We start from the raw sequence: 24,017 nt of genomic DNA on the forward strand, positions 1-24,017 counted from the left end.
GTCGAAAATTGACAAAAATCGTCTTACGTAATAAAGGAATGGCGCCTATCGTATAGCAGGTGAAATGCTACCACCAGTTTCCTGAAAATTTAGTTAAGTGTGAGACATGATCTTATATTTACAAAGCCATATCTATTTTCCGATTAGATTAACCTTCGTTTTTATCAATATTTTATTGGAATGTAACTGTCATATCGATTTTTACCACGTTACTCATCACCTGTTTTCCATGCAAAAACACTATTCGTACTATTCTCAGTACATATGTATATGTATGTATACTACAACATAATTATTTACTTGTACTGAAATGTACGAGTAGGTATGCAATAGTATGCATAGAAGCTCAACTAATGCAAAATTAGGTAAGTGGTAGTTGTATTTACTCATCTGCCTATCTCCAGTGCAAATATAAGAGTGTGATAAGACATGAAACGACTGTAACATTGTGTTGTGCCGTGTTACTGAAAAGGTGTATATTATATAAAAACATGGAGTTTATTTCTTGATAAAACATTATTGGTGTTGCTAGTGTTTTTAAAAAAATCTTGAAAAGTTGCCGCTACTCGTTCCTTAACGCTGGGGTCGACAAAGTGCGGCTCGCGAGCCGCTTGCGGTCTCCTACTTTTCTGAAAGCAAACATTTAGAGTGATATAGGTACAGACAGAGAGCGATTATTTATAAAAAAATTCTTAAAATGTTGCCGACCTCTACATAAACGGTTATTTTTCATTACGACAAATTTACTGACTGATTTTTAACGCGATTGGTGTTCTTATAAACTTAAGCCATTACTTTTGAGTGTGCTTGGTGTAATGTTTCTAAGGGTGCTTTTTTATCCAACTATTACTGAACTTCATAATCGTAATTGTTGTATTTGAACCATAATGGAGGAACTGCCAGCTCCGTCAGTCCCGCCCTGTGCTCGTGTGAGATTTAGTTTGAGGAGGGACAGTCTGCCGATAGCTACGATTCGGAAGGCGTTTTTGAAGTTGCACCGCAGCGATTCGTTGCAAGCCGAGAGGAGACAGTAAGCAGAAACATTTTTAAAATTTATTGTTTTATACAGTTTCATCTGATTACTTAGCCTTCAACTGCTCAATTACTTAAGAACTATAAAAACAATATGCTGCAGCAGCATAAAGGGTTTTATATCCCTGTTTGATTGTAGCTCCATTTTGTTCCACCTTATTTTTGTGCTTACTCGTTCCTGGTATTTCTGCTTCGCCAAAACTTGGCGCAGGCGTTAATTTTCACGAAAGTGACCTGTTTTTTTAGGGTTCCGTACCTCAAAAGGAAAAAACGGAACCCTTATAGGGTCACTTTGTTGTCCGTCCGTCCGTCTATCTGTTTGTCTGGACGTTGAAATTAAAACTATATTTTTCAGGTCTACAGTCCCTTGAAGTTGTGAAAATAAAAACTTCTTAGTTAACGTAAAAAAAAGATAGGTACTTTACGGCCATTTACGCCGCAAAATACGTATATGTTTTCACTCTCAAGGAAATCAAAATTTATAGAGTACTTCCCGTTGACCTAGAACTATGAAATTTGGCAAGTAATATCGTCTTACACTACAAGTCCAGGGAAAAATCTCAAAACTAAATTTGTAAAAAATAAAAAAAGTCAATTTGTACGACTCGCACTTGTCCGGTTTTTTTACCTACCTTCCTATTCGGGTGGGTTAAATAATACCAGATTATGAAAATGTTAATTTGGTTCAGAGTAACAAACACCATCACAATGAATGCCCCACCACTTGGATTTGCAAACCAAACCAAAATCTTCGCGAGATAGATCCGTTTGATCAGGACTTTCAGGACGCAAAATAGATAATCCCACCAAAAACATTTCATGTAAAGTGCTGCCAAGACTAGGCGCATAAAGCTTTTACACTCAAAAGCTATCAGATCCTGTAGTAGGTACCAAGACTTTTACTCCGTAAGTCCTAACTTTATTAGCTCTAACTGTATAAAGCCAACATCTTGGTCAAACGTACAGTACGGCTTGGCCGTTTCGTTGCTGTCAAATGGACAAATTGGACAGTCCCTTAACGACACTCAGAATTTGAAAGACTTGTGTAACTACTTGGTACAAAAAGTCCACCGATTGAGTGTTTATGTGACTGCAACGAAACGGCCAAGCCGTACTGTACGTTTGACCAAGATGTTGGCTTTATACAGTTAGAGCTAATAAAGTTAGGACTTACAGAGTAAAAGTCTTGGTACCTACTACGGGATCTGATAGCTTTTGAGTGTAAAAGCTTTATGCGCCTAGTCTTGGCAGCACTTTACATGAAATGTTTTTGGTGGGATCTCATTCATTTTTGTAAGAGTTGATATACCAGCTAGAAATGACTTATTCGTTTATAGAATCTACGATAATACAGGATCATATATAAGCAGGCATAATTCTAAAATATTTTAACATTAGATTTTATAAAAGTTACGTATTGCTAGCGCCATCTATGTAGAGCCTATATAAATTATAAGTCAGGAATTTTATGTATTATAAATTGTAAGTTTCTAGAAATTTTAAAGCATTATTATCATAATCGGAATTGTTTTAATGACCTAAGCGTTAGTTAAGGTCTCCGATTCAGCTCACAACCGATTTTTGTGAATTTTGTGTTCACATGTTTTTCGACTAAGTACATATATTTGGAGAATATACAACATCACGGAGTCATTGTAGATCAGCGCATAAAAAAGTAGCGGTTTCGATATCATTAGGCATTTTTTTCTTTTTGAGACATGTACTTAATGCAGAAATTTCATCTATTTAGATATTTAATTCTTAATGGAGAATAAGTAGCTAAATTTCACCTAGAGATATAGATACCTTGGTGTGGGTACATACCTACGTGCTATCGCAGTGCTGTTGGAAAACCGCGGCTTTGTAGTGCGACGATTCGAGTTTGATCCCCAGACATGTATTTTTTTAAATAAAATTTGAATTTAGCGAATGCGAAGTGCGAGCTAAGCGTAGGTATTCGTTACAGTTGGGCAAAAATATTTTCTAGTCTCCGGCTGTTCTTTTGTATAAGTCGTTCGTATTACTCAACTTATTTTCGGTAAATTTTGTGAGCAGAATTTATTTAAAAAATATTAAAATAGCCCACTTATCACACGCGAGTCAAGAGGTAAAGAAACCGGTATATAAATGAGCTCTCCGAATATGCATAGATATTGTTACGGATCTAACGGTCGCGTTACTCTGGTGTTTCGAGATCTCTGCACGCATGCGAGTTTCTAAATCGTTGGGAACTGTTTGATGGTACTGTGACATCCGAAAACAAAAAGTCGTATGTGCCTGCAAACTTCCTATTATGATATGACTACATATTCACCTTTCGCTGAATACTGCACAAATAAATTGTGCAGCACAATACGGCAAATCTAATTTAATTAACAATATTTTGTTACGTGAGAATACGAGTCACATGAACGTCGTCAGTCGAGTATGTAATGTAATTTATAAAACAACTGATCATAGTCTGCTCACAAAATACACATATGTTCCAAAATGGCTGTCACATATGGACAGACAGACGGAAGACCGGACGGATAGACGGACTAAACAAAACTGTAAGGATTCCGTTTTTGCCATTTTGGCTACTGAAGGCCGAATGCCCGGAGCGTATGACAGGTACACGCTACCCGCAACGTCTCCAAGTATCTTCATGGCGGACGGTTTGGCCGAAGTAAGAAGTTAAATTTTGTAACCACAGTTAATTCACTGCCATCTATCGACACACTTTAAAACTAAAAATGTAGATTTATAAAAGTACGATAAAATGTATTTAAATATAGATAAATGATTTTTTTTACTTGCATTAATTATTATTGTATGATTTTGACCCATTTCTTTCACTGATATGCGTTAAAATAGTTAAATAATAAACGAAACTGTCAACGCCCTCTATACGAGAGTAGGCCAAAGGTAGTGGCGTCATCTGATCGAGAATCAAATTTTCGTGATTTTCGAGGCACCGTTTTTTCCTTGGACTGTATCCATCTATTACGGAGTTATATCTATCTTTGCAAATACCTACTTAACTAATCTACATAGATGAGCTGGCGGCTTCCTCGCACAACGTATCAGCATTGCGATACAGCGAGGAAATGCCGCCAGCATCCTTGGTACAATGCCTCAAGGGCCTATTTTAGATAGCTAGATATTAATTTCGTTTACGTAGTACCACTGTCTATATCTTGTATGTAAATAAAGAGTTATTTAATTCTATGATATAATAATTAAACTAATGAAGGTGACATCTACCGAAACACTTGTGTACTTGCAGATGTACTCTAAGCTTAGTTTAGCTATGTCATTATATGTAATAGTTCATAACCAATCCGCACTTAGCTATATAAGCTTCTACATGTATGTAGATACGATCACTTTTTCCAACCAGCCTTCTGTTAACATTAAGCCGGGCCGGGGTTTGAACCCGCGACCTCCGGATTGAAAGTCACACGCTCTTACCGCTAGGCCACCAGCGCTTGTGTTTGAAGTATGGTTTGGAAAAGTTTACGACAAGAAACAGTGCCAATATAGAGGGCGCTATTTGGCTGGTTCACGTGAACCTGGTTCAAATCTGTACTTCGAAAACTTTTTGTTCTTTTTTATTGTTGTTTTTGTATTAGCATTCCGATCACTGCTACCACACAAAATCTCACGATTCTAGGACTTCAGGAACCAATGTTTTCAGGTTTAGAGGTATTTTTAGGTACCCCCATTTTAAGGGGTTGCAGGGCGAAAGTTACAGATTTCTGGTCACCATATGTGTCTGCATACAGACCCATCCCTACATGCCAAATTTCAGCCTTCTAAGACTTCAGGAAGTAGTCTGTATTTTCTATGACGCGAATTTCATGTGTTTCGGACAGTGAAAATTAAGGTACTATAAAATTTTAAGTATAATAGGTAGCTTAATAAAACTTGGTGTTTTTGATAAGTCTACTGAGTACATGATATACAAAAAATTACAGTTCTCTAGCATTGTCCAAGACGAAGCCACGAGGGTTCGAAAATACGGCGAAACGTGCCGAGAAAAGATATGCACTGCCTTTTGCCCTTTGTCTCGTCTTGGCGGGGGCACGGCCGTGCCCCCAGATATAGCAAACTAGTTAGACTCAAAGTAAACCTCTCCTAATCAACATAATTTTTAATTATATATATTATGTAGATGTGAGCCTAATTTAAGATATCGGCGTTCATTTAATATTGGTTTAAAACTCTGTTTCCCAGATTATTTTATGTATGACAACCTGTAACAATAACAGTAATAAATGTTTTAATGTTTAACCTATTTCCATGCGTCATCTGAAATCGTGTTCCGCCAGAATTAACGACCGAATCTAATTGCAATAGGGACCCGGTAGGTCCATAGACAATATCCAAGATTGTTTCAATTCTTGGATATTTTTCAATGAAATAAATTTTATCTTTATCCATATGGTATTATTCTATTTACTTTAGAATAAGTGGGACAACATAGGCATAGAAAGTATGAATTTATTGCAACGTCATCGTCCAGGTTGACTAGGAAACCAAGGCTTTTGGCAAAATTGTGTATAAAATACATTTTCAAAAAGTAACTTCGAAGTAAATTCGAACTATAGGTAAGTATAGTCTGCAGATGTTCAAAATGAACACAACTTTATTGTATACATAATTCATTTTGATCTCTTAAACTACTTCGTTAGAGATGCGCCCGGCCGCACTAGCATCAGCGGAAGCTGCGTGAGTAGCTACTTAGCCGCTTAAAATTGGTGTGGGCCCCATGTACTTGTAGCGACGCGACGAAATCGCGGAGTGAGCCATGCCATGTCTGCTATGGAGAATAAGCGGTCACATGACTTCGTCCCCTTTCGTCCAACTATAAACTACTACCTATAGGGACTAGACTAGAGTAGACTAAACTCCCGGCCCTCTTTAAAGGTCAACGAGCATTCACGTGTTCTGATTGGTGAACTTGTCGCCTCTAATGGGCAGTGACCTTTTCAGAATTCTCAGGGAAATTGTTACAATTGTTTAGATGCGAGTCGAAAGCTCGAGCAGACCATCATAGAATACGTGCGAATTTTGAGATGATGAGGTCATAATTTAGTATGAGACCAACTCGTAAATGCCAAAGAAGGCTGTTTTATATATTCTTGCTAACCCATCTATTAAAAACAATTCAGAAAAGGTCTCTTCTGTGGACAATATAGGTAGTAAAAGTTAACGACCTGGATACATACATATATACATCTCATTTTTCTTATTTGTCTCAATTAAGTACTAAATAATTGTATGTACCCGGCCTGTAAGGTGCAGCGTAAAATATAGCTTTTGATTCTCTATACGTTCTGTTGTGATATCTACAACTCTACAGAAAAGACGAGAAATGTGTATGACCCAGTTAATTATATATCACGATTCACGAGGTACCTCACTGAATGTGGGCGGATCAAATAAAGAGTGGCATCGTATCGTGAAGCAGGAGAATAGCTTAATGTAGCGACCACGACCACTCTTTCAAAATGACAAAGGAGAAAATTCACCTACCATTCCTACCAACTTCTAAGGACGGACCGAGCTAACTATGCATGGCATTTGCAATAACAAAGTGTAGCTGTCATCATTTATGTCAAATTTCTACAAAAACGTCGTTTATAATTCCACTTCCTCACTTTGTTCCGTTCAAGTAGGTGCGGACTCTACCAACTTTTAAGGACAAATTACGGGTGTAGAGCTCTTATTAGGCTGGTTTTCTTTCTAAGCTCGACTCACTTCGTTAAGCAATGAAAATAAAAGGTCTCTCATTAGGCGAGGATGAGGTGAAAATAGCGACTATAGCGAGTATACCGACCCAGTTTTCGAATTCTTCAAGCGACGTGAAATGACGTCAGGCGACGCCACGCCTCCACCAGGAGTGCCAAAAGCTACGTCATTGCGTTATAAATGTGACCACCTGTCCAGACTTTTCTGATAGCTGGGTCAGTCTACTTTAAGGGTTCCGTACCTCAAACGGAAAAAAAACGGAACCCTTATAGGATCACTCGTGCGTCTGTCTGTCTGTCCGTCTGTCACAGCCTATTTTCTCTGAAACTACTGGACCAATTAAGTTGAAATTTGGTACACATATGAAAGTTTGTGACCCAAAGATGGACATGTAGCGTAAACAAATTAATTTTAAACATGGGGCCACTTTTGGGGGGTAAATGAGAAAATTAAAAAATAAAGTTTGTCAAACTATATCGTGTTACATATCAAATGAAAGAGCTCATTGTGAAAATCTCAAATATATATTTTTTATATAATTTTAGGATAAACAGTTTAGAAGTTATTCAAGAAAATAGGCAAAAAAATGACCATTCCCCCCCCTTATCTCCGAAACTACTGGGTCAAAAAATTTGAAAAAAATACACAAAGTATCTTTACCTGTAGATCACCGGAAACCCTATTAGAAATGTGCAGTCAAGCGTGAGTCGGACTTAATTAACTTATATTGTTTTTGATCCGACCCCTACGGATTTTTTAAAGACATTTCGCATAAAAAATACATTGTTTAAATTGTGTAATGTACGGAACCCTTGGAACGCGAGTCCGACTCGCACTTGGCCAGTTTTTATTTTTTACTGTAGGTTTTTATGATTTCAAACAATCTTGAAATTTTGATATTCGTAACACTAACACTAATACTAATGCTAACACTAATGTGTTTTAACTTACACTACCTACTAAAAATTGATATGCACAGAATAGGCCTCAATATTTGACCCTTGCATTTTTTTATTTTTAGTATTTATAGTCTGGAGTAGGCAAATATTGTTACCGTACCTGCTCTTTCACTCATAATGACAACTTTGTTACCTTTAAAAAAAATATAAAAATAAGTAAAAGATTTTTTACTTTGGTTACAAGGTGTACTAACTAGGTTAAGAATAATTGTATATATAACAATAAGTTACTCTATGATATATAATGAATATTCAAACACGATGTAAATTGTTCTTGAATAAATAAACTGAAACTATCGTTAGTGCAGCATTAAAATGTGCTTTATATTGATATGAAAATCAAATAATTTCTTCTGGGGACAAAAATACCTGCAGTAAAAAGTAGAATGACCCAGCTAGGTATTTAGGATTCGTCCAGCAACTGGACGGATGGAGTTAATCGGGAAGAATGGAAGGCCTTTGCTCATCAGTGGGACACTTTATAGGCTCGTTAAAAAAATTGGATCCGTAATGGGTGAGTTGGGTGACGTTACTTGATACATCTACAACACTAGGTTTCGCCGGACGATATCGGCCTGTCAGTTTTTCGGAACTTTCAAATTTTCGTTCTAACTGACAGACTGATATCGTCCGGCGGACTGATAATCAGTGGGCCCCTTTATGTTTGTCTTGAAAGTATACTTTTCATATTCCATATTCTATCGATCTTCTAGCGAGTTAATTATGCCAATATGCAAGGTTTATACATAGATACCAATTAACTGAAACTTCTTAAGTGCATATACTTATAGCGAGTATAGGTTGTATTTTTAGCGATAAGACCGCCTGTTGTTTAACCTATTGTTTTGTATTCTTTGTATTTTTTTTTGTAATGAGGTGTGAATAAAGAGTATTTGTATTGTATTGTATTGTATTGTATTGTATTGTATATAGGTACTCGTACCACTCCGATGTATCCTAGAGGTCAAGGTCCACTTTCTTGGCCCATATGCACTAGTTTTCGAGAGCGACTGGGCTCTACTATCTACAGATACACTTGCCTGCATTATCTAGCACGATTAGTTATTCTGTGCACATAATTGAGATAGGATTTCGTGATATTAGGTTAGCCGTGGTCAGCAATAATGACGCTAATCGCATTTTACAAGGGACTTGAAGCGTGAAACACCGTTGAGTTACGCCAAGCAGCAAGAATTCTGCTAGTGTGCAAGGGTCTTCATGTAGGTACACTAGGTACTCATAACAAACCACAACCGACGTATTGTAAGACGAAGGCGAGCGAAAAGGGAGCTCGTAAATATTCGTCATTTCTAACTAATATTATATCGATCAGTTTAGATGCTGAAACTTATAACATACAGTAATAAAAACCGTTATTTACAAGCGTCAAGCTTCCAAAGTTCCCGGAATCGTTGTCAGTGCACTTTGATGTAAAATGTTCTTCCAAGCATCTTCAATGCGTCATCAACGTAAACGCTCTTAATATTGTTTACAATTTTACAGGATTATTTTACTCAGATTTTCACTGTTATTGTTTACCTACTATTTTTGATGGTGTGTCAGCTTTTTAACGGAAGATTACTCACAAAACGTAACTGCCTCTAGATCATTATTTACCCGACTACAGCAACGCCAAAAATAAGGGTTATGATCTTTGCAGACTGTGTGTATGGATAAAATGTTGAAGTGATGATGATAATGATAAGTGTAGTGAATACCTAACATACTTGTGTCGCGTGTTTCGCCGGTGCAACAAAACTACTTAAGGGGCCCACTGACTATCAGTCCACTGGACGATATCGGCCTGTCCGTTGTTCGGAATGTCAAATTTTTGTTTTAACTGACAGGCCGATATCGTACAGCGGACTGATAGTCAGTGGGCCCTTTTACTACTTCACATATACCTATTGTAGTTTTACTTCATATCGTGGGCTTAGAGCATAAGTAAAACATACCCTATAGGTCATTATTATTAGCGTATCTACACATAGCTTAATATATTTCGATAACGACAATTTCAAACAAATTTATATAAAGCATTTGTTTAAAATTTTACGGGTAAAACAATAACACATCCCAGATCCTGGCTGGTAAAATAACCCGTCCTTTATTGTTATATACTAAATCCAACATGCTTTGTTCATGAAATTTAGGAATGTTTCTAGCCCAATATTAGAGGCATTGAACTTTAGGCACATAGATACTCTCACAAGTCGCGTTTCAGCTCAATTACCCCCATATAGACCTGTGCTAAATTGTTCATACAACGGCAGAACCGAGTAGGAATACGTACTATTTACAATAGTTAATGTAGGTAATTAAAATACCTTAACTTACATTTGAAGAACGCTTCAAATGCTTTAATGAAGCAGATTTCCTTTGCAAAAAATGCAAAAGAAATGTACTTATAAATTACAAGTTGTGTAAAATAAAATAAATACTTAGTGACACGTGCCTATTGAAAACGTTTGTTAAGCATAACAACATGAACATTGCCTGCCTTCTAACATAAGCTTAACATCGCTAAATAAGGGGGTGTCAAGTTTGGTTCCCGGTAACCCAGGTGATCCTGTTTCACTTAGCTTTTCAGTATTGATCGGGTGGATCGGAAATATCGCAATGTAGGTAGACTCGTGATTTAATTATTCAATATTATACAGCTAAAACCATGCTAAAACCACGGTAGAGTACTATTAGTTATTCTGTGCTAAAACGTCGTTTCTAGAAGTGAAGTCTAATTAATGATATTATAGATTACGTAGCTGTAACCTGAAACCTGACTATGTTAATTAATTATTATAAAGTATGTATGCCGCGCCGGGCACATATGGGCGATTTTAGTATGCAACATAAAAGCGCAGCGTTCAGTGTTAATAAATAATTGTATTTAAAAATATAAGTTTTGTGTATATATTTGTTATTACTCTGTCAAGAAGTTTTCTTTGTTACCTGTTTAATTACTCCTTGTGTATTTATTGTGTATTGCACTACATAATTATTGGGTCAACTAGTAAATACCTACCTATGCGGTTGGGGCCTACACGTGTGGTAGCCGCGTCAGTTGGTCAGTCAAGCCCACACACGGGGCAAGTCAGCGAAGCGGTGAGACGCCAGAACGCAAGGCAGCCGTGACTCGTGAGCCCGTGAAGCGCTTGGCTTGGCGTTTCAGTTGCTTAACAGCTGTTATACACCGCGTACGTGTTTCCGAACGCATTGGCCCGGCTCGTTATTGACACTATTGACAGAAATGTCATTTTACTTTTTAAAGTTTTTAATCTTTGGTTTAATCACTTAAACAGAACATCGTTTATGTGCAAAATTTCGTGTAAATTCTCTAAAAGTTACTGTATTTGGCAAATCTAACGGTGTGATTGTTTCGTTTAACAAACAGTGACGTTATATTGTTTATTACCAAGTGCCTAACGTACTTTTGATAATCTCATCAATTTGGTGAAAATAATGTTCATCGACTCGCTTTTTTCATATGAGATGAAAACTAATCGAATCTCTCGAGAGTGACCTTAATCGAGCTACGTGACGGATGACCTTCTAAATGAAGGAGTCGTATCCTGACGAAATTATGCTGTGTTTTGTTCAAGGTTTTGGGAATGGATGTGAACATGGTTACAATAAGAGTAGAGAAATTACCGAATGCAATCAAAATACTGGTTTGAGGTTATCTAAAAGGAGGTCGCAAGCTAAAAAGGTGTCATTACAAGTGCAGACAAATCTAGAAGTGAGTGAAACTGTTGAGGATGTGGAATTGAAGGCAAAAAAGCCGCAGTCGCTGGTGACTGGGAAGTCCCTACGTCTGTTGTCGGGGGACAGGCTGCTCCGGCTGCCAGAGGTCAAGAGGAGCCTGAGTGACAGGTTCTCAGTGATTACTGATGCAAGCGGGAAGAGGCCCAGTAAAAATCTTCTGACTATTAGAAAAACATGGTAAGATTTTAATGCATAATATATCTCATAGACATTTTTAGAACTATTATACTAATGAAAAATTGGATAAAGTTAAGATTTCTTGTTATAACTTTTATCATTTTTAATGTGAGTTTCAAAATTGTTTCAAAAGGTGCATAAAGGTTTAGCCTGTGCCTATGCAGGTTTATATTAACAAAAAATTTAGATTATAGGTTTTCACGGGCAGGGTTTCAGCGGCTAAAAGTCATAATTTGCATCTATTTTGTGTGATTGGTTGTTGGCACTACTCTTGCCAACCCACCTCAACAAAGAAGACTAAGCAGACCCTCTCCTAATACCTGTCCACAAAAAGTATAAAGCACATGTGGCCATAGGGCTAACATTAGGAAATTTCCTGTTAGATTATTATTATTTATTATTAAGGTTACAAATACAAATGGACTTAAATAATGAAAACAAAATTAATACCAGAGTATTCACCCAATTATAGGCAAATACAACTTGCTAAATCATCAGCTTATGTTTCAATTATTTATGTATGCAAAGGAAAAAGGTTTTATTATGAAAAGGTTCCATTAAACATATTACATCCCTAAAACTATTCAAGAAATATGAATTTTCTGTAGGTAAATTAACATTTCATTTGATGCATCACTTTAATATTATATTTCATGACTCATTGTTTACCTTTCAATAATACAAAATACATTACGATGATTAAAACACTGCATTAAATAATATTGATAATGAAATTTTAACATTGGCCATGAAAAGCATTTGAAGGTGTATAATACCTGTTTTTCCCCCTTGTTTGTTTGATTACTTTGCCACCCACACTTGTACCAGGCTCATTGACAATACACTTGTCTATAATATTTTATTAACCGATGAAAAAAAAAAAACGGAGGAGGTTCTCAAGTCGAGTAGTCCGATTTTGATAATTCTTTTTTTATTAGTGTCAAGACCTTTTATACTTTTAGGCCCTTGACACTTAGTAATCATATGTGAACATAATAATTTCTATTAGGAGTTAACAAAACAATAAATATATTGCAGGGGCTTTGGACATCTCTTACCTCATATATTATGTTTTATGAAAATGGGTGTAGGTAATATTGCAGTACTACATTATTACTATAAATCTCAGTACGGGGGTGACATCATCAATGAGTGACGAAACCCCATTAAAAAATATATACATACATCAACTAGGAAAATTGTCTATCCAGCATAATGTCGAAAAAGAATTATGTTCAATAGTAAAAATGTCAAATATGACACAGGTCGAAAAATATTAGTCCATTTTTGTTTACGTACACTCATATTATATTCATATCATTTATTGCATACGTGTTTACAGTAGGTCTTATTTATATCTTAGGTTACAACATGCACCCTTAAGGGCATAGTTACATTTACAAATTTGCTTAAAATGGCTTTTATCACAATAACGTTTTGACTAGATTCACTTTGTTTACTATTACTTTTGACCCAACTTCAGAATGGTCATTTCAAGTGGACGATTTTTCATTTGTACCTAATGACAGTAAACCCCTTTTCTTAATACCAAAATCGTATAATCTGACGGATTTATTTCAATTTCTTAAATCTGAAAAGGGCCGCAATCACAGAATAAATAATAGTACTTGGTATAATATACAGAAGGTTTACTCTCTAACAAATCGCGTCTATTACGACAGATATGACCGTTAGGTGGCGCAAGCGCGAGCAGCCGTCCGTTCCATACTTCCATAGCGGTGCGCGGCAACTACTATGGCTACTGGCTAGACACCAAAATTGGTGAGGGCCGCATGTACTTGTAGCGACGCAACGAAATCGCAGTGAACCACGCCTGGCTCTTAATTGCTTGTGGGTTAAAATCTCGGTTGTGCTATATTACTGTATAGATCAGAAAAAATTTGCTCTTGTTCATTTGTCAGGATCCTTATCATACGTAAACAAGAGGTGAAATGGTAGGCCTATAGTTTGCATTTCTTATCACTACAGTGTAGCATTTTGCAATTAAGGGTGCTAAGTTGGCCACTTTCGTACCATGACACATCATAGCGCTCGCCTACTTATTCCTATTAACTACCTACCTAACTGTTGCTGATAATTGCCATGTACTCGTATATATGTAACGTAAAGTAGAAGATAAAAGTTGTGTATCTTGTTCCTGGAATTATTTAGCTGCGATTCCTCAGTCGCCATTTTCAGTCTTACAAATTTTTTTGGGTTCTTTTAGGGTACCTATTGATAATAGCAACATTTTCAAAAACACCTCTTATCAGCTTATCAATGTTATCACACAGGTGCACAAAATCTCATAAATAAAAAAAATATCAAATATCTCAAATATGTTCCTTATCGGGTGTTAAATGATAAGCCAGATGATAAAGATATTGATTAGCTTGATATTGATCTATATTGCGCATATGGTTCAATATAAACAGAAAATATAGACATTCCTACATAGGACATTTATTCACGAAAATTTGTATAAAACTAGAATTTCTCATAAAACTTTTCTTAAATATTTTCAGCGATACTTATTTTTAAAATAAACCCTTGGTAAAGGAATTTAAAAGGACAGTGAAGAAAGGCTTCGCAATACGGATTACGAACATTTTCCTTTCCGGATTTTTACACAATTTGATGTAATAACGATAAGTGTGCCTCGGCGTCTGATTTTATTTGCATTAGTTGATTACTAGCGACCCCGCCCTGGCTTCAATTATTTTCACAAAACCTTTACAAATTATACATATAAACCTTCCTCGTGAATCACTCTATCTATTGAAAAAAGACGCATCAAAATTGTTGCGTAGTTTTAAAGATCTGAGCATACATAGGGACAGGGACAGACGGACAGACAGCGGAAAGCGACTTTGTTGTATACTATGTAGTGATTATGAGATTTGGGAGCTTTTAAAAGTTTGTATGCAATAATTTTTTGCTCCTAAGTCTATTATAATAAGAAAGTCAGGTAAAAAATACGTCCGTAAGATTTTTGAATAAACTTTTTTTTTAATCATCCAAAGAAGCGGCGCACGATCGTCCCCTTTCCTCTTAATTATAATATGTTAATCCGATGACCGTGATGACACCATTACAATAATCCCCATTACAGTAACCTTATGAAGCAAACGGAAACTCATTGTAATTATTATGTTCAGATAGCATCAATCGATTATTCTTTGAAGTTATTTCAGTAATGCAAAGTAGGTCGAAGCGCACGCGATGGTAGATCCATCATAGAGGTTGCGACACCCAGTTTGTGAAAGATTGAGAGATAACCGAAACAACACGGGCGACATGAAGGCCCAGGAGAACCAAACGATAACTAGTGTCTCAGTTTTTAGTGTCAGCCACCGTATTAGATATAAATTTGAGTAAATTTGTGTGCGTATAAGAGAAGACTCAAATGTTGGCAGCAATTTTTAAGACGTGTTGCCTTACATATAAATAACCGATAAACAAGGTATTTCAATAGAAACAATTATCACTGTCATCATTGTTCTTATTTAAGTAAAAATTAATGACAATCTTTATTTACTTAGGACTACTAAGATTAAGAGCCCTTTTTGCGCAACGCTCACAGGAAAACTCAAAAAGGGACTCAACAGTTGTTTGAAGTCTCGTAATATGGAGCCAAGTTCATTCTCATATTAAATCACATTTACAAACGGGTCTATCGCGAATGTATATTGTTGTTGTATGTTTGTTGCTAAAGGTAACAAAATAAATTCGCGATAGACCAGTTTGTAAATGTGATTTAATATGTTCAAACCGCGAAAGTTTTATATGTTATAAAGTTCATTCTCAATTACACTCAAGGTTTGAGTTCTAAACAACTCGAATATAGGTGTCCTCTCGTCTCCGTTTGATTATAGTTAAGGATCTCAAGGCCACGTTACACTGGCGCCCGAGAACTACCTAGTCTAGCCATAAATTCCGTAATAACGTAAATTACAGATAACAACTATAAATTTAAAGTTACTGAAACAAATTTTATATATCAAATAGACAAACTAATGACGAATTAAAAAAAAACATAATGATTATGAGATTTTGTCATCTCATGCGTATTTACGTGCTTTTTAATGAAGCAGCCAAGTGCCTCAAAAGTACGCACAACATTCGATAAAGGTCACATGATTTACGCGATAGGTACGTACATTTATCAATAATATTTCCATTAAAGGAAATATTTTATGAGTTATTAATGTGAATATTTCTTTCGATGTACCTATTTCGATATTTTGTCGTTATATTTTATCGGATCTGTCAGGTGGTCAGAATCAAGAATAATTAACTGATTTTGAAGACCGTTTACCATTGAATACGGGCTATTAGGTTTTAAGGTTACATGACCACATTGATTACATATGGACAAAACTCTCAATAGACTATTGAGTGTTCAGTCGTTAACTCGCCCATTAACCTTGACTTCATTAGTGAATTCGTCATAAAGCTTGCGGCCATTCGTCAATTACTATATCGACCCCCGTCCGCGAACTTTGACAGTGAGCAATTTGTCAACTCAAACCAGAGCCTAGAAGTTAGGTACCATAACGCAGATTTAATGGTAAATTATAATTTATAGGTCAAGTATGCAACACTTATGTATAAAACTATTTACGTATTTTAATTTCAAATTCAAATTCCAAAAATGTATTCTGCAAGTAGGCCTCAAGGGCTCTTTCACAAGTCAATAATATTTAATTTTAAGCTTAAATAGGCATTGGCAATTGGTATAAGCAATGACCAATAGATATAATGACCGCTTTTTGGTAAAATGTTCGGTAAAGTTCATAACTTAACAGTATGAGAGTATGAGGGTAATGTAATGGTTTTCTGCACCTTTACTGCTATTTGATGGATATTTGTAAGATATCCGAGAGTTAAATAAAACGGGAACAATAAGCACAAACGTATTTCATATATTGATGTAAGTCAAGAAGTGACGTGACAACACATGTCAGTAAGAACAGAAAAATAAAACCTATCTAATGAGGTTGCGTTCTTAATCTCCAATCTCCAACACTATTCCTTAAGGAATAGTAGTATCAGGGTGGGTTGCACCAAGAGTTGAGCCGTTCCCAATAATACAAATTTCCCCATACAAAATGGGGAATGTTACCGGGAACGGCACAACTCTAGTTGCACCAAATTGTTTTGTAATTGTCATTGTTAAAGAGTTCGCAAAATTTTATTGTATGGAAAATTTCATATTAAACCGCCGCAGTCTGTCAAGTGCGGATGGTGCAACTGGCACTAAGTGTAGTTTCGCTGTTAACAGCACTTATTCTTTTATAATTTTTATATTATACCACAGAATAAATAATAGTACAGTTAGTACATAATAGTGCTGCCGTACAGAAAGGAAACCTCCTATAAATCCGAAGTTTGACAGCGGTTCAGGGTAGAATCATGCTGTCCCTTTCTAAATTATGGCACTATCCCTTTCGGCTATTTAGTGTTGTCAAAATTCAAGTCATTATCTTATCTGTGGTCTTGTACGCAAAGGGACGTCAAGTTGTGTCAACCCTAATAATTGCTCGGAGCAATGCTGAGTCGAACGTAGCCGAGTTTGCTCGAAGCGAGGAGTTTAGCACCCCTGATTATACTTATAGCCTAGGTATACCGATGGCAGGTTTGTTTCCGAAACTTCTACTTTACTCCTAGCGGCTCGTCCGGCTCGAGAGTTTCTAGTCATTCTAGACACGTTGATTACATGATTATACATGATCATGGCGTAGGGTCATTGTTAGCAAGGACTGTTCCTTTCCTGCGGATAACATCAAGGTACGTTTTACTGACACGTGCATTTTTATTGCCCAGTGTTTTTCCGATAATATGTAAAATTAAAACGTGCATGAATATGATAATAACAATAACAAATCAACTGACATTGTTATTCATTTATATTTTAATATATTAGTCTAAAAACTCTAAAACATAGAGTCATTATAAATAGTGTTTTTGTCTACCACATTGCTCGATCGTAATAAAGGGTATTGAATTAGAAAATAAGAATTACTTATTTAAATTTTTAATTTTCAAAGATACGAAAGATAAGAAGAGAAAATAAGATAATTATGTTACGTAACTCGATAACATCAATACAAAACACGAACTTTTCCTCATAAACAAAAACAAACAAAACCTTAGCAAGAACAACATCCGTCTACGCGTCGAATTTTAGGAATCAACCCATTTTATATGTTTACGGAAAAACCACGACGAGGCGCAATCTATGGCCAATGCAGCCATGCGGGTTTTTGAGACTGACAGTTTTGTTTATCACATTATTATTTTTACGTAGAACAAAAATGTTTGCTTAAATTTATTGTAATTTTTAAAAACAAATTCTCCTATATAACTTTAATGAATTAAATATCGCTTTGACAATTAGTCCTGGCGTGGTTAGATAGATTCCGGTGAGAAGTTCGTTCGCTTATTTTATATCTGAACGCGACTAATATCAACCGATTTGTATATGATAATTACTTTATTTGTTGTATTTTATATGCAACGTTAAATCTTTATCAGTCCTTTGACTGAAACGACAACAATTTTGGAAATATGCCAGGCTATATATTTCAGTTGCTTACCGGACGCTGGCGAGGGTCTGATTCGATCGAACCAGTATTGATGTGTCTTCAAAATTCATCTGCAAGCAACCATTACTTGACACTGGTTTTCCTCAGACGAGCGTTCGCTCTGTGGTCGGTACGTGTTAAGAACAGCAGAGCTTCCGACCACGGTCGATGTCTATAACGGGAAGTTGGACAAAAAGCCAGCAAAATCCGACAATTTCCAACGGCCTCTCACTTCAAAGGACCGCACCGGAACGTGGGCATGTTTAATTCAGTAGGATAGCGCCGTTAACGATAACCTTGATAAGTCGGCCTATGAAAATAGTCACGTACCAAAAGTTCGTTAGGCCCTATGAGTAAGACGGCTTAAAGCGTTTAAGTTTACAAGGCACTAGTCTTTATAAATACCACTTTAACTTGTTAAAATCGTTTATCGGTATCCGTTTTTACTATACAGTACATTTTAATAATTACCTAAATAAATTAATTTTATTTTACACAGTGACGCATTTTTTATCGCAATGACGCATATTTGTTAAAAAGGCGTCTATTGATTACGCTTTTAATATTGGTTCAGTAAAGGTCCTACCACGCCTAGATTTGCAGCGTATTTCACAAAGCCAATCGTCTTATGCGTTGCAATTCTGCCATATGCCAATTCAGTTAAAAAAAAGGCATCTTTCCAGTGGGACAAATTTGCCACGTTTGCGTTGCTGACCCTTTAAAACCTGTACACTCCTTTTTTGAAGAACCCCATACTGTAGCCCCTCGGAAATATCTTTACTTCAAAATCACATTTCAAGCTGGTGTTGGTGTGTAGCCGATTCCTTATACATATTATTAGGATTCCGTCAACACTCAAAAAATAAGGTGGTTTTGTTTTGTATTAGTTCCTTGTTCGGCTTGTTTCCCAGTCCCAGTTTTGACCGCGTAGTAGGTAGGCTACTTACAAACTAGCGGTAGACTAATCTGTCTAAATGAGATGCTTCCGTAAGAGAGCTGTCTTGTTACATGTATTAATATGGTCGTATATTGTAGCTAGGTATTGCATTACAATGCTGACTAAAAATAATCAGGATTGATACTACGAATTCCTCCCTCTATCGACCTCTGGTTTGGTTTTTCAATAAATGCATTTGACAGATTTTTAGGGTTCCGTACCTCAAAAGGAAAAAACGGAACCCTTATAGGATCACTCGTGCGTCTGTCTGTCTGTCTGTCTGTCCGTCTGTCTGTCCGTCTGTCATAGCCTATTTTCTCCAAAACTACTGGACCAATTAAGTTGAAATTTGGTACACATATGTAAGTTTGTGACCCAAAGATGGACATGTAACGTAAACAAATTAATTTTAAACACGGGAGCCACTTTTGGGGGGTAAATGAGAAAATTAAAAAATAAAGTTTGTCAAACTATATCGTGTTACATATCATATGAAAGAGCTCATTGAGAGAATCTCAAACATATTTTTTATATAATTTTAGGACAAACAGTTTAGAAGTTATTCAAGAAAATAGGCAAAAAATTACCATTCCCCCCCTTTATCTCCGAAACTACTGGGCCAAAAATTTTGAAAAAAATGCACAAAATAGATCTTTACCTATAGATTAAGCTATTAGAAATGTGCAGTCAAGCGTGAGTCGGACTTAATTACTTAGTTTTTGATCCGTAGGGGTTTTAAAGACATTTCACATAAAAATACATTGTTTAAATTGTGTAATGTACGGAACCCTTGGAACGCGAGTCCGACTCGCACTTGGCCGGTTTTTTTATCAATATTATTATAATTTCCCTCAGCTGGGCAGTGTGGTTTAGACGAGTAGAATTTACATGACCCACACATATATGTGTCCCGTAGGGGCTGCAGTAGGTACCTCTATTATTGAAGAACTGGTCTTAAGATAGGTGTATCTATACCAACGAAAGTACATTTTTCAACTTCACTGTAAGAGAAAAAAATACTGCATTAAACATGTTTTTTTCTCGATCGGTATCCGAATGTTAATGAACGTCCCTGATCTAAAAACGTTCTATTTAACTGTCCACTTACTATTTCTTAGACTTGTCACCGGGTTTTAGCTGTGTTAACTGTCTGCTCAGTTAAAAACAATGTCGTAATTCAACTGTTTTAAGTTTTTTTTATTTCTTTTTGTAACTAGATCAAAAAAATCTAATGCATGCAGTCATGTGAATCTTGTACCCTTATAGCACCAATACCGCACCAAGTCTTTTCTATGTACCGAAGACAACCTTTTTTATGAGGCGGGCAGGCCAAGACATTAATTGGGTAATTTCGCCCGATCGCCGTCGATATTAATGGCTGTACACAGTCGTTTTTCTAACGTTCTAACACTAACCACAAGTGAATAAAACTAAGATTAATGTTCTTGCGCACCATGAGACGTTAAACGAGGTCTGTTTCTAATGCTTTAGATTTTTCCGCAATTGTTCAACAACATCAATAACTGTATCTTATTTCTATTTGTAGTTTTATTGTCTATTTTACATGAGTATAATATAGGATAAAGACAAGATTTAAACACCTTCCAAACAATTATTAATCCAAGCGTCATCTATTTAGTTTTTATCAATTTTTCTATATGAATACAACATTCTCATTCGGTGTGAGGTAATTGTGGCTCTTCAAGCGGTTTGATCCGAAATCTTCTTAGCCGTGAAAAATCCGCCAGATATTAGCCAAAAGATATATTATTACCACGCTGAAACATGTAATATAATTAGTAAAAATTGCAATGATCTTTTTAAAGTGAAACTTTTACTCTATCTCAAAGTTTTTGGTCTCTTTATTTAGCATGACTTTATTTCTAGTACATAGAATTGATAGTCTTTAAAGTAAGCTTCATTATTGCACTAAGGTTACAATAATTAATTCACGAAAGCTGATATTTATAAAATGTTAAGGACAGTAGACCTTATTAACCTTAAATACGGTGAGGTTAATACGTCAAACTCTCTCTATCTGTTAAATTCTACGGTGAATGGCAAATAGTCATACCATAATATGAAGTTTACAGTCACATACTCACATACGATTTTTGTTTTCGAACGTCACTGACGTCACGATTTCGCGAAACAATTCCCAACGGTTGGCTACTCGCAAGCGTGTAGACATCTCGAAAACCCAGTGTAACATGAACGTGACCGTGAGATCCGTAACAACCTATGCGTAATCGGAGAGCTTACTTAGACCAATTTCTTTAGTCCTTGACTCGCGTATGAAAAGTAAGCGATATTAATAATTTATAACAGCGCTATTCCGTGTTGAGTAGCTGAATTACATTGGCGTTGGGTGAGCTTTTGTAAGATAATTAAAGAGGATATTTATTAAGTTAGATTAAAAACGCGAATTTTAATACCCTAAATCGAATAATTTTCCGAAATTTTTCAGTTAAATGCCTACAACCCGAAAAAAATTTCACTTACATCGTGGTTTCATAAAACCACACAATTACCTTTTTTTATTTGAGTTAAGTTTCCAACTACAGATCATGCCTCAAGGCTCAGTTAAAGTTCCGACTAAAGTTTACTATATAATTAGATTTTCTCCGCCCAAATAGACTTGTGTAGAACATGCTAACTTTGCTAAGTGGATGCCTAAGATTCGTTAAAATTAGCATAACGTTACTCATAAAAATCTGTCCGATTTGAACATGAATACGCGTGTACTCTTTAGTGTTGTTAGTAGGTATTTTACAAGTTCATCGAAAAAACCTCAATGGTTAGGAAAACCTGCTACAATGTGGTTTCACCCGTCTGCTCTTTGACACCAACTAATAGTTTTAGACTCCAATAACAAGGAAACGACTATCATTTAAGTGTCCAAGTCCAAGCTAAAGTTAATACGCATATGCAATTGAACCGTCTAGTGGAGTCTAAGACTTAGAGAGCACTGCGATTAATTTCTTGCGGTTTCGGTCTAATTTCTTGCGGTTTCAGTCTTTTAACTGCGTGCGCTTATGAAGCATGCCGTACGTTACACTTAAATATAATCTCAGTGCGTTCTCAGCCTAAGTAGGGACACTAAAATGAGGGCCGACAGGTAGTTAGTACTAGACCGATGATATCGCCGCAGTGTACTGTGCACCGCGGTGTTTGGAAGAAATGGTTGCAAAGAGGCCAGGACTGTTCAGACAGCCATTGGCTTGCAAATGAGGAGCTCCAATTGATGATGAAATGGTGATGATGAAGTAGGAATGAAAAATGGGACTTAAGTTAAAAGACCGTCACGCGTATTTTTGGATCCTTCATACCCAGTAAGAAGATAGTCTCGCAAATGTGCCAACTTAAATTCCCACGTCGTAGTTATTTTTTACGCTTAAAATCAGTCTACTTGTGTAACAAGCGCTAACAGGTGCGAAATCAAAACTTGTTACATGAAACACGCCATAATTATGTATCCACAGTTGTTCCGTAATTGTTTATCCCGCCGGCGTCTGTCATTTCCCGACACTGCTACACCTGGCACAAATCCTAACATGCGTTAGCTGATTAAAATAATAACCGTTTGTATTAAGACGATTCTCGCTGATTTGGCCTTGAGCGTCTCAGCGTCTCTGTACCCGCACCCCGCTCACTGCGATCGTACGTGAATTTCGTCTCGGTGCGGCGACTGCGGCGGAACGAGGTTCAAAGAATAACCTACAGCCCAGAGGCGCGCGGCATTTGGCGCTATACCTCGTATTTGTGTATCTTTTGCAGATATTTTGTTGTTTGAGTATGAGTAGATCATGCGTGTAGAGGTCGTAAATTATAATAAAAATATATTCCCTTATGCATTATACTTTACAAGCCTCAATTAGTTAATTTGTGTTTTATCTGTTTCTTACAAATAAATACCTAAGTCAAATCGACGGATTAAGATTTATAGCTAAAGCTTGGTATGTACTAAACTGAGGCGTACAGTGCGTTTATTTATACAGTTTTTTTTATCCGTAATAAATAAATATAAATAATGCCATTAATAGTTAACTTATAAAATTAAAGTACCTACTAGCTTCATATACTACTACAAATGTGTTATTTTTCGAAATTCGAAGTTTTCTCAATCATTACGTGGGAATATCATCATTATTAGGGTTCCGTACCTCAAAAGGAAAAAACGGAACCCTTATAGGATCACTCGTGCGTCTGTCTGTCTGTCTGTCCGTCTGTCACAGCCTATTTTCTCGGAAACGACTGAACCAATTAAGTTGAAATTTGGTGTATATATGTAAGTTTGTGACCCAAAGACGGACATGTAACGTAAACAAATTAATTTAAACCTACAATAAACTTAATAGTAAGTTTTTCCGTAAATAAAAATACGATAGGCCGTTTTGCTAGTTCTTAATCGATTAAAATTATTTTAAACTACAAAAACAATGTTTTTTAACAGGTACTATTCATACATACAACGTTATAGGTAATAGGTAGCTTATGATCTATTATTTATTGTTTCGAGATGGAATGGAACATTATTCAAAACGTAAAACTTGAATGACATTATAATATGTCGGTTAGAAAACATTTATTTATTTATTTCAAATGAAGTTTTCTCAAACATACGTATATTATAGTATAATATATGCGGATATTATCATTACATTCATTGTAATAGACCGCAAAATACCGTGTTGCGCTCGCTAATGCGCGTCGCAACCAAATCAGCGCTCTGCAGTTATTTATTCTTTGGCCACAATAACTCCGATATTATAGCACTTTGCTTGTGCATAAGCGTACATAGTGCAAGGAAGGCACGGAGCGACGAGC

The 24,017-nt window shown here is 36.2% G+C and overlaps 2 protein-coding genes across 2 annotated transcripts in view; both read left to right on the forward strand.

Moving 5' to 3' along the window:
- LOC134748710 (polyubiquitin-A) overlaps positions 1–24,017 on the forward strand; it is a 272,025-nt gene that overhangs the window by 50,990 nt on the left and 197,018 nt on the right. The gene's annotated exons all lie outside the window — the stretch shown is intronic.
- The window catches only part of LOC134748745 (uncharacterized), a 91,194-nt gene that overhangs the window by 22,042 nt on the left and 45,135 nt on the right, over positions 1–24,017 (forward strand). The gene's annotated exons all lie outside the window — the stretch shown is intronic.

Source organism: Cydia strobilella, chromosome 17 (assembly GCF_947568885.1).
Source record: "Cydia strobilella chromosome 17, ilCydStro3.1, whole genome shotgun sequence".
In the NCBI taxonomy this organism is placed as follows: domain Eukaryota; kingdom Metazoa; phylum Arthropoda; class Insecta; order Lepidoptera; family Tortricidae; genus Cydia; species Cydia strobilella.